The sequence below is a fragment of the Macrotis lagotis genome, chromosome 8 (genome assembly GCF_037893015.1).
Source record: "Macrotis lagotis isolate mMagLag1 chromosome 8, bilby.v1.9.chrom.fasta, whole genome shotgun sequence".
Classification (NCBI taxonomy): Eukaryota; Metazoa; Chordata; class Mammalia; order Peramelemorphia; family Peramelidae; genus Macrotis; species Macrotis lagotis.
The window spans coordinates 5,417,595-5,429,877 of NC_133665.1; the positions used below are offsets into that span (position 1 = coordinate 5,417,595).

General features: G+C 36.6%; 1 long non-coding RNA gene across 2 annotated transcripts in view; it reads left to right on the plus strand.

Moving 5' to 3' along the window:
• Positions 1-12,283, plus strand: part of LOC141495225 (uncharacterized) — a 115,608-nt gene that overhangs the window by 27,306 nt on the left and 76,019 nt on the right. Inside the window, exon 2 of one of the 2 annotated variants that reach the window (XR_012470689.1) lies at positions 8,299-8,356. The exons of the other annotated variant lie outside the window; for it this stretch is intronic. This is a non-coding gene — a long non-coding RNA (uncharacterized LOC141495225). The remainder of the gene's footprint in view (positions 1-8,298; positions 8,357-12,283) is intronic. 2 annotated transcript variants of the gene reach the window in all.

The following is a 12,283-nucleotide window of genomic DNA, read 5'->3' on the forward strand; positions in this document are numbered from 1 at the left end:
GATGAAATGGACACAATTGATGTAGATTGCTTTTTCAAGGAGTTTAGCTGAGGAAAAGAGGAGAAATAGAGAATGAGAACTGTTGGGGATGGTAGAATTTAATGAATTTTTTTAAAGAATTAAGGGAGACTTAAATGTGCTTATAAAGGCAGCAGGAAAGGTTCTGAGATATATAGCATACCACAGAAGATTAAGAGAGAGGGAGGGGGATGATAGATAGAAAGGTCAATCTTCTAGAAAAGTTGGGAGGGGATGGCATCAAAGTTAAGCCTTAGTAAGGAGAAAGGTCTTTTTTTGCTTTTGAGGGAATTAGTTTAGCTTGAGACCCATGCAGGAGTGGGTTGGAGCAAGAAGAAGGACTGAAACCTACAATACAAATCTTAATAGGACAATTCAATGGAGTTGAATAAGGGAATGAATTTTCCCTAGTAACTAGGGGAAGTCAAGATTATTCATCCCTTTACTTCTGTAGGATGGAAGTAGAGGATAGCATCAGAAAAGAGAACAAGAATGATAAAAGGAGAATAGTGAAATATGTTGCAAATTTGGGGCAAGATTAGGGGGTGGCTAGGTGGCACAGTGGATAGAGCACGGGCCCTGGAGTCAGAAATGCCTGAGTTCAAATCCAGTCTCAGACACTTAATAATTACCTAGCCGTGTGGCCTTGGGCAAGCCACTTAACCCTATTTGCCTTATAAAAACCTAAAAAAAAATTGAGGCAAGATGTTTTGAAAACATTAGTATTTCAAAACATTTCTACATGTACCAGAAGGAACCCACACTTAATTATGTGAGGCACCTAGGGGGCATAGTATATTGAATGTTGGACTTAAAGTCAGAAAGACTTGGCTTTAAATCCTGTGACAGAGACACACACTATGTCACCTTGAGTAAATCACTTCATCTCTCTCTCAACCTCAGTTTCCCCTACTTGTAAAATGGAGATAGCAATAGCACATATCTTTGAAAGTTACTGTGAGGATAGAATGAGATAGCATGAGTTAAGTGATTTGTATAAACCTTAAATCACTATAAAAGTATTATCAATAGGAACAGTTGCTCAGAGTGAAATTTGCTTATTAGGGTACATTGCATAGCATATAGAAAAGAAAAGCTGGAGAGGACAGGGAACAGGGTATAGGAGATAGAATTCTGACCTGGAAAACAGAAAAACTATTTTTTTGTGAAAGATTTTATTTATTTTGAATTTTACAATTTTTCCCCTAATCTTGCTTCCCTCCCCCCACCCTACCCCTACAGAAGACAGTCTGCTAGACTTTACATTATTTCCATGCTATATATTGATCTAAATGGAATGTATTGAGGGAGAAATCATATCCTTAAGAAGAAAAAAATAAAATATAAGAGACAGCAAGATTACATAAGATAATGTTTTTTTTTTAATTAAAGGTAATAGTCTTTGGTCTTTGTTCAAATTCCACAATTCTTTCTCTGGATACAGATGGAATTTTCCATCCCAGATACCCCAAAATTGTGTCTGAATGTTGCACTGATGGAATGAGCAAGTCCATTAAGGTTGATGATCACTCCCATCTTGCTGTTAGGGTGTACAATGTTCTGCTGGTTCTGCTCATCTTGCACAGTATTAGTTCATGAAAATACTTCCAGATTTCCCTGATTTCCCATCCCTCCTGTTTCTAATAGCACTATAGTGTTCCATCACATACATATACCACAGTTTGCTAAGCCATTCCCCAATTGAAGTATATTCACTTAATTTCCAATTTTTTGCCACCACAAACAGGGCTGTTATGAATATTTTTGTACAAGTGATATATTTACCCTTTTCAAAATCCCTTCAGAGTATAAATCCAGTAGTGGTATTGCTGGATCAAAGTTGTATGCACATTTTTGTTGCCCTTTGGGCATAATTCCAAATTGCTCTCCAGAACAGTTGGATGAGTTCACAGCTTCACCAGCAATTCACCAACAATGTATTAGTGTCCCATATTTCCCACATCCCTTCCAACATTGATCATTTTCCATTCTGGTCATATTGACCTGTCTGAGAGGTGTGAGATGGTACTTCAGAGATGCTTTAATTTGCATTTCTTTAATAAGTAGTGATTTAGAGCAATTTTTCATTTGACTATGGGTCACTTTAATTACCTCATCTGTAAATTGCCTTTGCATATCCTTTGACCATTTGTCAGTTGGGAAATGGCTTGTTTTTTTTTTCAAAATTTGACTCAGTTCTCTGTATATTTTAGAGATCCGTCCTTTTCATAAATACTAGTTGTAAAACTTGTTTCACAATTTACTATATTTCTTTTGATCTTGGTTACAGTGGTTTTTAGCTGTACAAAAGCTTTTAAATTTAATGTAATCAAAATTATCTAGTTTGTTTTTAATGATATTCTCCATTTGTTCCTTGGTCATAAACTGCTTCCCTTTCCATAGATCTGACAGGTAAACCAGTCCATGATCTTCTACTTTGCTTATAATATTTTTTTATGTCTAAATCCTGTATCCATTTTGATCTTATCTTGGTATAGGGTGTGAGATGTTGGTCTAATTCAAGTTTCTGCCATACTTCCAATTTTCCCAACATCAAAGAGAGAGTTTTTATCCCAATACCTGGACACTTTGGGTTTATCAAACAGCAGATTATTATAATCATTTCTTACTATTGCACCAAGTTTATTCCACTGATCTACCACTCTATTTCTTACCCAATACCAGACAGTTTTGATGACTGATGCTTTATAATATAATTTTAGATCTGGTAGGACTAAGCCACCTTCTTTTGCACTTTTTTCATTAAATCCCTGGAAATTCTTAACTTTTTATTACTCCATATGAATTTATTTACAATTTTTTCTAACTCATTAAAGTAATTTTTTTGAATTTTGGTTTGTAGGGCACTAAACAAGTAGTTTAGTTTTAGTAGAATTGTATTTTTATTTTATTAGCTCGTCCTATCCATGAGCAGTCGATATTTGCTCAGTTATTTAAATCTGATTTTATTTGTGTGAGAAGTGTTTTGTAATAGTTTTCAAAAAGTTTCTTAATCTGCCTTGGCAGGTAGACTCCCAGGTATTTTATATTGTCTGAAGAGACTTTGAATGGAATTTCTCTTTCTAGCTCTTTCTACTGTATCTTGCTAGTCATATATAGAAATGTTGAAGATTTATGAGAGTTTATTTTATATCCTGAGACTTTGCTAAAGTTGCTAATTATTTCTAGTAGTTTGGTAGATGACTTTTTGGGATTCTCTCTCATCATGCCATCTGCAAAGAGTAAGAGTTTTGTCTCTTCCTTCCCAATTCTAATTCCTCTGATTTCTTTTTCTTCTCTTATTGCTGAAGCTTACATTTCTAATATAATATCGAATAGTAGTGGTGATATGGGCATCCCTGTTCCACCCTGATCTTGGGAATGTTTCTAGCCTGTCCCCATTGCATATAATGCTTGTTGAGTTTCAGATAGATACTGCTTATTATTCTAAGGAACAATTCATTTATTCCTATGCTCTCTAGTGTACTTAGTAGGAATGGGTGCTATATTTTGTCAAAAGCTTTTTCAGCATCTATTGATATAATCATATGATTTCTGATAGGTTTGTTATTGATATGATTAATTATGCTAACAGTTTTCCTAATACTGAATCAAGCCTGCATTCCTGGGACAAATCCTATTTGGTCATGATATATTATCCTAGTAATAACTTGTTTTAATCATTTTCCTAAGATTTTACTTAAGACTTTGGCATCTATATTCATCAGGGAGATAGGTCTGTAATTTTCTTTTTATATTTTAACTTTTCCTGGTTTAGGTATCAGCACCATATTGATGTCATAGAAAGAGTTAGGCAAAGTTCTGTCTTCACCTATTTTTCAAAAATAGTTCATATAGAATTGGAAACAATTGTTCCTTAAATGTTTGATAGAATTCACTTGTGAATTCATCTGGCCCTGGAGATTTTTTCTTAGGGAGTTCACTAATGGCTTGTTGAATTTCTTTTTCTGAGATAGGTTATTTAGGTATTTAATTTCCTTTTCATTTAGCCTAGGCAACTTATATTTTTGTAAATATTCATCCATTTCACTTAGATTATCTAATTTATTTACATAGAATTGGGCAAAATAATTCCAAATTATTACTTTAATTTCCTCCTCATTGATGGTGAGTTTACCTTTTTCATTTATGATACTAGCAATTTGGTTTTCTTCTTTCTTTTTTTAATCAAATTGACCAGAAGTTTATCAATTTTCCTGTTTTTTTTAATAAAACCAACGCTTGGTTTCATTTATTAATTCAATAATATTCTTGCTTTTGATTTTATTAATTTCTCCTTTAATTTTTAGAATTTCTAATTTGGTATATAATTTGGGGGGTTAATTTATTCTTTCTCTAATTTTTTAGTTGCATATTTAAAGATATGGTGTATCCCATAGGTTTTGGTATGTTGTTTCATTATTGTCATTATATAGGATGAAATAATTAATAGTTTCTATAATTTGTTGTTTGACCCACTCATTCTTTAAAATGAGGTTATTTAGTTTCCAATTAGTTTTGGGTCTGAATCTCCCTGGCCCAATATTGCATGTGATCTTAATTGCATTATAATCTGAGAAAGATGTATTCACTATTTCTACCTTTCTGCAATTGATTATTAGGTTTTTATGCCCTAGTACGTGGTCATTTTTTATGTATGTGCCATGTACTGCAGCAAAAAAGAGTATATTACTTTATGTCTCCATTTAATTTCCTCCATGAGTCTATCATGTCTAGGTTTTTTAACAATCTGTTTACCTCCTTAATTTCCTTCTTGTTTATTTTATGGTTAGATTTATCCAAATCTGAGAGTGGGAGGTTGAGGTCTTCCACTAGTAGAGTTTTGCTGTCTATGTCTTCCTGTAACTTCTTCAACTTCTCCTCTAAGAATTTGGATGCTATACTATTGGGTGTATACATATTTAGTACTGAAATTACTTTATTGTCTATGGTACCTTTTAGGAGGATATAGTTTCCTTCCTTATCTCTTTTAATGTTATCTATTTTTGCAGCTACTTTGTCTGAGATAAGTATTGCTACCCCTGCTTTTTTTCACTTCAGCTGAAGCAAAATATATTTTGCTCCAATCTTTTACCTTTACTCTATATGTATCTCTCTGCTTCAAATGAATTTCTTGTAAGCAGCATATTGTAGGATTCTGGTTTTTAATCCACTCTGCTATTCACTTATGTTTTAAGGGAGAGTTCACCCCATTCACATTCAAAGTTATAATTACTAAGTCTTTATTGCCCCCATGCTATCTTCCCTCTGTTTGTATTTTTTCTCCTTTTTTTCACTTTATATTCCCCAGTATTTTGTTTCTGAATACCACCACCTTCAGTGTGTTTGCCCTCCTATATCCAAACTCCCTCCCCTTTCCCTTTCTTTCCCCTTTCCCTTTTCCCCTTCTTCCTTCTCTTGCTTCTGTTAGTGCCCCTTTTAATACTTGAAGGGTAAGATAAGTTTCTTAACTTAATTGAATGTATGTATTAACTTTAAGCCAAATCCCTTCCTCCCCTCTATTGCAATAGGTCCTTTGTACCTCTTAATGTAATGAGATTTACCCCATTCAGTCTCCTCTATCCTCCTGTATCCTTATGCCCCCTTCCCTTTTTAAGGAGATATTGTTTTTAAATCATTCTATCAGTCATGGATAAATCATGAGTGTCCATCACTTCTGGCTAAGTATATTCTCTCTAATACAGTTACAATTCTCAAGAGTTATGAGAATCTTTCTCCCAGGTGGGGATATAGCCAGTTTCAACTTATCGGATACCAGTTTTTTTTTTCTTTACCCTTTTTAAAAATCTTTTCATGTGTCTCTTGATTCTTCTGTTTGATATCCAAATTTTCTTTTTAGCTCTGGTCTTTTCATCAGGAAATGTTGGAAGTCTCCCATTTTGTTAAATGATCATCTTTTCCCCTGAAAGAGAAAGCTCAGTTTTACTGGATAGTGGATTTTTGGCTGCATTCCAGGCTCTCTTGCTCTTTGGAATATCTCCTTCCAGGCCCTTGGATCCCTTAATGCTGATGTAGCCAGGTCCTGCATAATCCTTACTGTGATTACTTGGTATTTAAATTGTTTCTTTCTGGCTACTTGCAGGTTTTCTCTTTTTTCTGATAATTCCAGAATTTGGCCACAATATTCCTTAGTGTTTTCATTTTAGGATCCCTTTCCAGAGGAATGTATTCTTTCAATAACTATTATGGCCTCTGGTTCCATGATATCAGGGTAGTTTTCCATCACTAAATCCTGTAATATTAAGTTCAGGCTTTTTCCCCCTCTTTAATGTTTTCAGGAAGACCAATAGTTCTTAGTTTATCTCTCCTTGATCTATTCTCAAGGTTTTTGCTGATTAGGTATTTTACAGTTTCTTCTATTTTTTTGATCTTTTGGTTTTGTTTAACAGAATCTTGTTGTTTCATGAAGTCATTAGTTTCCACAGATTCCATTCTTTTTTTAAGAGAAGAATTTTCTCCATTTACCTTTTGCAACTCCTTTTCCATTTGTTCAATTCTATTTTTCAAGGAGTTTTTCATTTGCAAAAATGTATATTTGAGAAAATTATTTTCTTTTTGCATTTGCCCAATTGAGGATCCAAGAGAATTATTCTCATTTTGTATTTGTCCAATTGTATTTTCCAAGGATTTGTTTTCTTGTTGTGGTGCTAATTTTCTCTTGAGTTTCTTTCCCAGTTTTTCCAATTGATTTTTAAATCTTCCTGATTTCTTCAAGAAATCCTTTTTGAGCTTAAGACCAATTCATATTCTCCTTGGAAGTTCTAGATCTCTCTGGGTTAGGATCTGTTCATTCTAAATATTTCTCGTTGGGCTCCCCTACACTGGCCTTTCTTCATTTTCCTAAGATCTTGTGTTGGAGGAAGGGCTGGCTCTCAGAGATTTGCTTTTGAAAACCCTAGACCATTGTTCACTTGGCTTAATAACTCCAAGGGCTGGCCAGTAGGGAGTGCCAGTTGCTTTCTCTGCAGTGTTTGAGACCCTCAGCAGTTTGAGGCCCTCAGCCTGAATTGTTCTTGAACAATCGGCTGGGCCCTGGGGGAGGTAGTTAATATCCCTTTCAGTTGAATGAGCTCTGCTGCCCACACCTGAGCCTGAGGTGTTACTTTGTTCTGGTAAGAGGACTCCACTAAAAGTATGGTACTCAGGCTCCCAGCCCAGGGGTCAATCTCCAGCCATGCTCTGCAATTCTCTAGCCTGGCTGGGACTCACCAGACCTCCACTCCCCCAGCCAGAGATTCTGAGGCTAATGTTGGTCCTTGGACATGCCACTCACCAAAGCCTCTGTGACTGGCCAGTCCTCTGGTTTCACCCCACTGCGGTTCCTTCGCTAGCCCTCTGCTCTCCCCTCCTGGTTCACCCATGGGTTCCTTGAGACAGAGCTTTTGGTAGGTGTTCTTCTAGTGTCTCTTTCTGGGTTTTGTCAATTGAATTTCTGTTAAGAAGTTTCTTTCATGTTATTTTCAAGGGGAATCAGGAGAGCTTAGCACAGTGCCTGTCTTCTCTCTGCCATCTTGGCCAGAAGTCCCAGAAAAACTATTTTGAATCCTAGGTTTGACCTGTCTTAGATGTCTGGCAGCTAAGTCATCCCAAGCATTCACTTATCTTCTCTGATCAGTTTTCCTCATCTGTAAAATAGAAGGAATAATATAACTTAGAAAATAGATCTTCAGTTCATGAAGGAATTAAATCCTTATTTTTTTTGCCAGGCATGATGCTTAGGGCTTTAGAAACCTCACTCATTATGATCCTTACAACAATGCTATGAAGTACATGTTATTGTGTTTCCCATTTTACAGTTGCAGAAGCTGAAACAAGGATTAAGTGATATGTCTAGGTCTCAGAGCTAGTAAGTCTCAGAGGCTATATTGGAACTTCTTGATTTTAGACTCAGTGTTCTAATCACTATTCCACCTAACTTTGGGGTACATGTACTCCCTTTGGGGTATTTGCATCCTTTCATATACCATTGGGATAGTATGTCAGCAAAGAGACACATAAATATTTGGTAAATAATTATGTTTTTCTAATGAAATTAATCTCAGAAAAGATCTTAAAATCTGATAAAGGAGATATACATAATATCTAGCAATTATATTATCCTGTTGAAATTAATTTCTTGGTTATTTCTTATATGCTTATGAATGACAAACTCTAGAATTTTTTTCCTTTTATATTGAGTAGTGGTGTATGGGAAGGTTTTTCTTTCACTGTGCATGTGCTTTGTAAACTTTAACACTGATTTTCCTTCATATTGACTAGGAAATATGTGAAGGTTGAGAAATTACAAGGCCTAAATGGACTAAAGGAACAATAAAAGGTTAGGAACCTTTGTCTAATAAGGATAAATAATAACAATAACAATAATAATTCCAGCCTCTCGGGGTTGTGATGCTTAAATGAGCTAATGGATATCAATAACTGCAAATTTTAAAGTATCTTGTAAATATGACATAATTATTATCATAAGGAGCTTTGTAAATCTCCACTTCAGCAAAAATTCACTCCATTTTGTCAAGAAAAATTAGAGGGTTTGAAATGGCAAAATCTGCCTCCTCTTTTCACCCCCATTACAAACCTGCCAACAGTGAACTTCATGAGTTATACATACACAATCCCTCTGGAAAGCCTACTTCAGTTAGATTTTCAGGTCACATTTTGAAGATTTATTCATAAAGAGGGAACATTTTCTGGGACCATCAGGAATGAGGAGTCATTTCTAAACCACTTGTTTTAGAGGCCTCTTCTGCTGACACCTACGCTCATTTCTGTAACCATGATTGTACCGACATTTGAAAATAATCACTTCCATTCAACTCAATGCGTATTTATTGGGCATTTACTGTGTGCTAAGCACTGTTCAGGGTGCCTTGGGAAATACAAGAAAGGTAAAAGACATGGTTCCAGCTAAAGAACCTGTTTATGAATGCCTGGATATTGCTGTAAAATGGTACTGAAGAAAGTGGGCTCCATGCCCTCCCTCTATGATATATTTCCTCTCCCCACTATGTACACCCCTGAAAGATTTCTTCTTTCCAAGGAAAAAAGGAGAAAAAAGTCATATTAAAAAGATATCCTCTTGTCCAGATCTGAGTTCTCTATTACACAACTCACTCACTTTTGAAAACAGATGCTTCCTGAAGGCCCAAGGGATGCCATAGAGTGTAACAGTCATTCTGAGTCTACATTTTGTGGCATCCAACCCACTTGACTAGCACAGATGTAGCTGGGAGGGAGAAAGGCAAATAATCAGCCCTCTAGTCAGTTAACCCTCGTAGGCCTCCATTTCCTTAACTTATTCCTTAAAATAAGTGAAAGTGAGGGTAGATTGAGTATGCAAGTCACTGTATTAGGTGATGGGGATATATTTTTGTTTTATTTCAAATCAATCACTGCTTCCAAGGATTTTAAATTCTATTGAAGGGCATGAAAGGACTTGAAAAGGGCCTACTTGTAGTCAATTAAGTAAAATATAGGATATGAGGAGGCAAAAGAAAGATGTAGACAAGTACTGTAAGAAAACCTAAGAGCCCTTTAAGCTCAGAGGATCCAAGAAGGTTATTTGGAGGAGGTCTCATCTGAGCTGAACTTTGAAGGAAAAGAAGAATTCTGAAAAGCAAAAATGAGGATAGAGTGTAATCCAAAAAGAGAGAGAGAACCTATACAAATGCTTAGAAGTGGGAGATGACATGTGCAGCTAAAAGTCAGAAAGGTAGGTCAAAGTTAATTTGTAGAGGGCTTTAAATGCTAGACTATGGTCATCTCCCAGTTTCAATATTCTCTGAATTTCTAAGATCTGAGCAGACTGCACATTGCTCATTTAGAAGGAACTTCTGCATTTCCTCAGTGACCCAGGTTAGATTTTCCTATCCCTGAGGATCACTTGTAGTAAATTTTGGGATGGAAGACTCATCTCCCCTAGCTCAGAATCCAGGGCTCTGTCTCTTGAGAGCCTCCAAGGACCAGTAGAAGTTGGCCAAAGTCAGTACCTCCTGAAAAATTAAATTTTCCAGGCAGAAAAGCTAACCCACGTGAAAATGCCCCCACCCCAGGGCATATGGATGCCTTCTATTCCTTTCCTCCCTCCTAGCAATCTGACAGGCAGGATCCTATTTCAGTTGGAGTCAGAAATCAAGCTTGACCAGTTAATTTAATAATTTCACATCCCAGAGGCAGCTGACACAACATGCCAGTGATTTCCCTTGCCAGTGATTTTACTTTAGCTTGAAGACAGGGGCAGCAACAAGTACTGGGCTGGTGATGGATTGAGTGACGCCGAGAAGTACCCAGTGTGCCAATAGCCCAGGCAGAGCTGGCTGGAACCACGGACTCTGCCCCCACTTTGAGTCTAGTCCAAGAAAGGGACCATCCAGTGCACTGTGTCCTCCACTTTCAGCTGTTCATTGATTCCCAGGGGAGGGATGGGGAGGGTACACGTGGGAGGCCAAATTTATCTTCCATTGTCTGGGAGTCCCTCTTTCCCCTCATCTTTCCCTTTCACAGTACCCTGACTACAACCTTCCCTTGCTGCCCAAATTGAATTCTTCATCTCCCTCCCTCCCTTGATCCATCAAACATACATCTCACTGATCCCTCTCAGCTAGAGGCCTGGGAAGAAAACAATCTGATGAGCTCATTCACACAAAGAGGTGATAATGCCTGATAATTGCTTAATGTGTCATTAAAAGTATTTGTATTTCAAAAGAGGATGCCTGAAGAGACTATACCTTCACCCAAAGGAAATTCTCTTTGCTGGAATGCTTCTAATGATGGAGTATCAAGTACTATAGCATGGGAGATCATTGAGAGGGCTTTTTTTTGGCAGAGGGACCTTCCCAGAGAAATTCAGATCATAAAATCATAGATTTAAAATTAGAAGGAACATTAAAGTTCATCTATTCCAACCTTCACATTTTTTTTTCAGATGAAGAAACTGAAAATCAAGGAGGCAAGTGACTTGCTCAAGGTAGACTGTGGCAGAGGATGGATTTGAATTCAGGTCTTCTGACTCCCCAGCCAGTGTTCTTTTTACTCTACATTGTCTTTCAAATTACCATTAACTGATATTTAATTACATGATAGGCTTGCATCTTAGTTTAGGAAGTGAAGGTCAGAACTTTGAGGTAAAAGTGAATGATGGGATTAGACTTGATTATAGATTTAGAACTAGAAAAGACCTTGGGGTCATCAAGCCTAGCCCGTTTATTTTACAAATGAGGAAGTTAAAGCTTGGAGAAATTAAATTATTTGCCCTGTGTCACAGGTAGAATTCAAACTCAGGTCTTCCTGAATCTAAGCCTAAAACTCTATCTATACCTGCCTGAGGTTTATTTAAAACAAGTTACTTTTACCTATGGCAACAATAATTCCACACATTTGTATGAGATGTAGTAGAGTATGGTAATAAGATTGGAGCTAGGAAGGCCTGGGTTCAAGTCTCAACTCTGGCACATCCTGCCTGTCTCACTGGTCAAATCTCTTAACCTCTCACTGCTCTAGGCAACATCCTTAGGCTTTATGTAACAGAGAAGGGGGTTGACTTACATGGATAGAGGGGGTTTTCCCATCCAGCAGTGTGATCTATTGTTACCCATTCCTTATATCATTGGCATCCTAGGTCCAGTTCAGTCCCTATCCTATTTTTGTATAGCTGCTTGTTAACTGAGGCATTTTCATGACCACTGTCTCACTTTAGCTCACAACCTTTTGAGATAGAGCAGTTATTATTATCTCCATTTTGCTGATGAGGAAACTGAGCCTCAGCAAGGTCAGTAGCTTGTCCCAAAGATTTGAAGTGATGAAGCTCAAACCAGTGTTCTTTCTACCATACTCCAAAACCCTCCATTTGTTATATATTTTATTTATGTATATATTATTATATGAATATTCATGTATCATGTATATTATATATGTATATACATAAATATGTATGGTATATATGTATGCATACATATACATGCATAGATAGATAGATAGGTAGATATAAGCCTTCCTAATTAAATACCTCAAATTGGGCTTTAATATTGGACTGTCATAGGATCATGGATTTAGAGAAAACTTCTTGCTCCACTTGGTGTCTTCTGTGATTCAGTGAAGCTGGCCTCCTCACTCTCATGTGCCATTCCCTTTGTAGACTCCATACATTTACTTTTCTTGTTTTTAGCCTTTTTTTTCAAGGCAATGGGGTTAAATGACTTGCCCAAGGTCACAAGGCTAGGTAATTATTAATATCTTGAGATGGGATTTG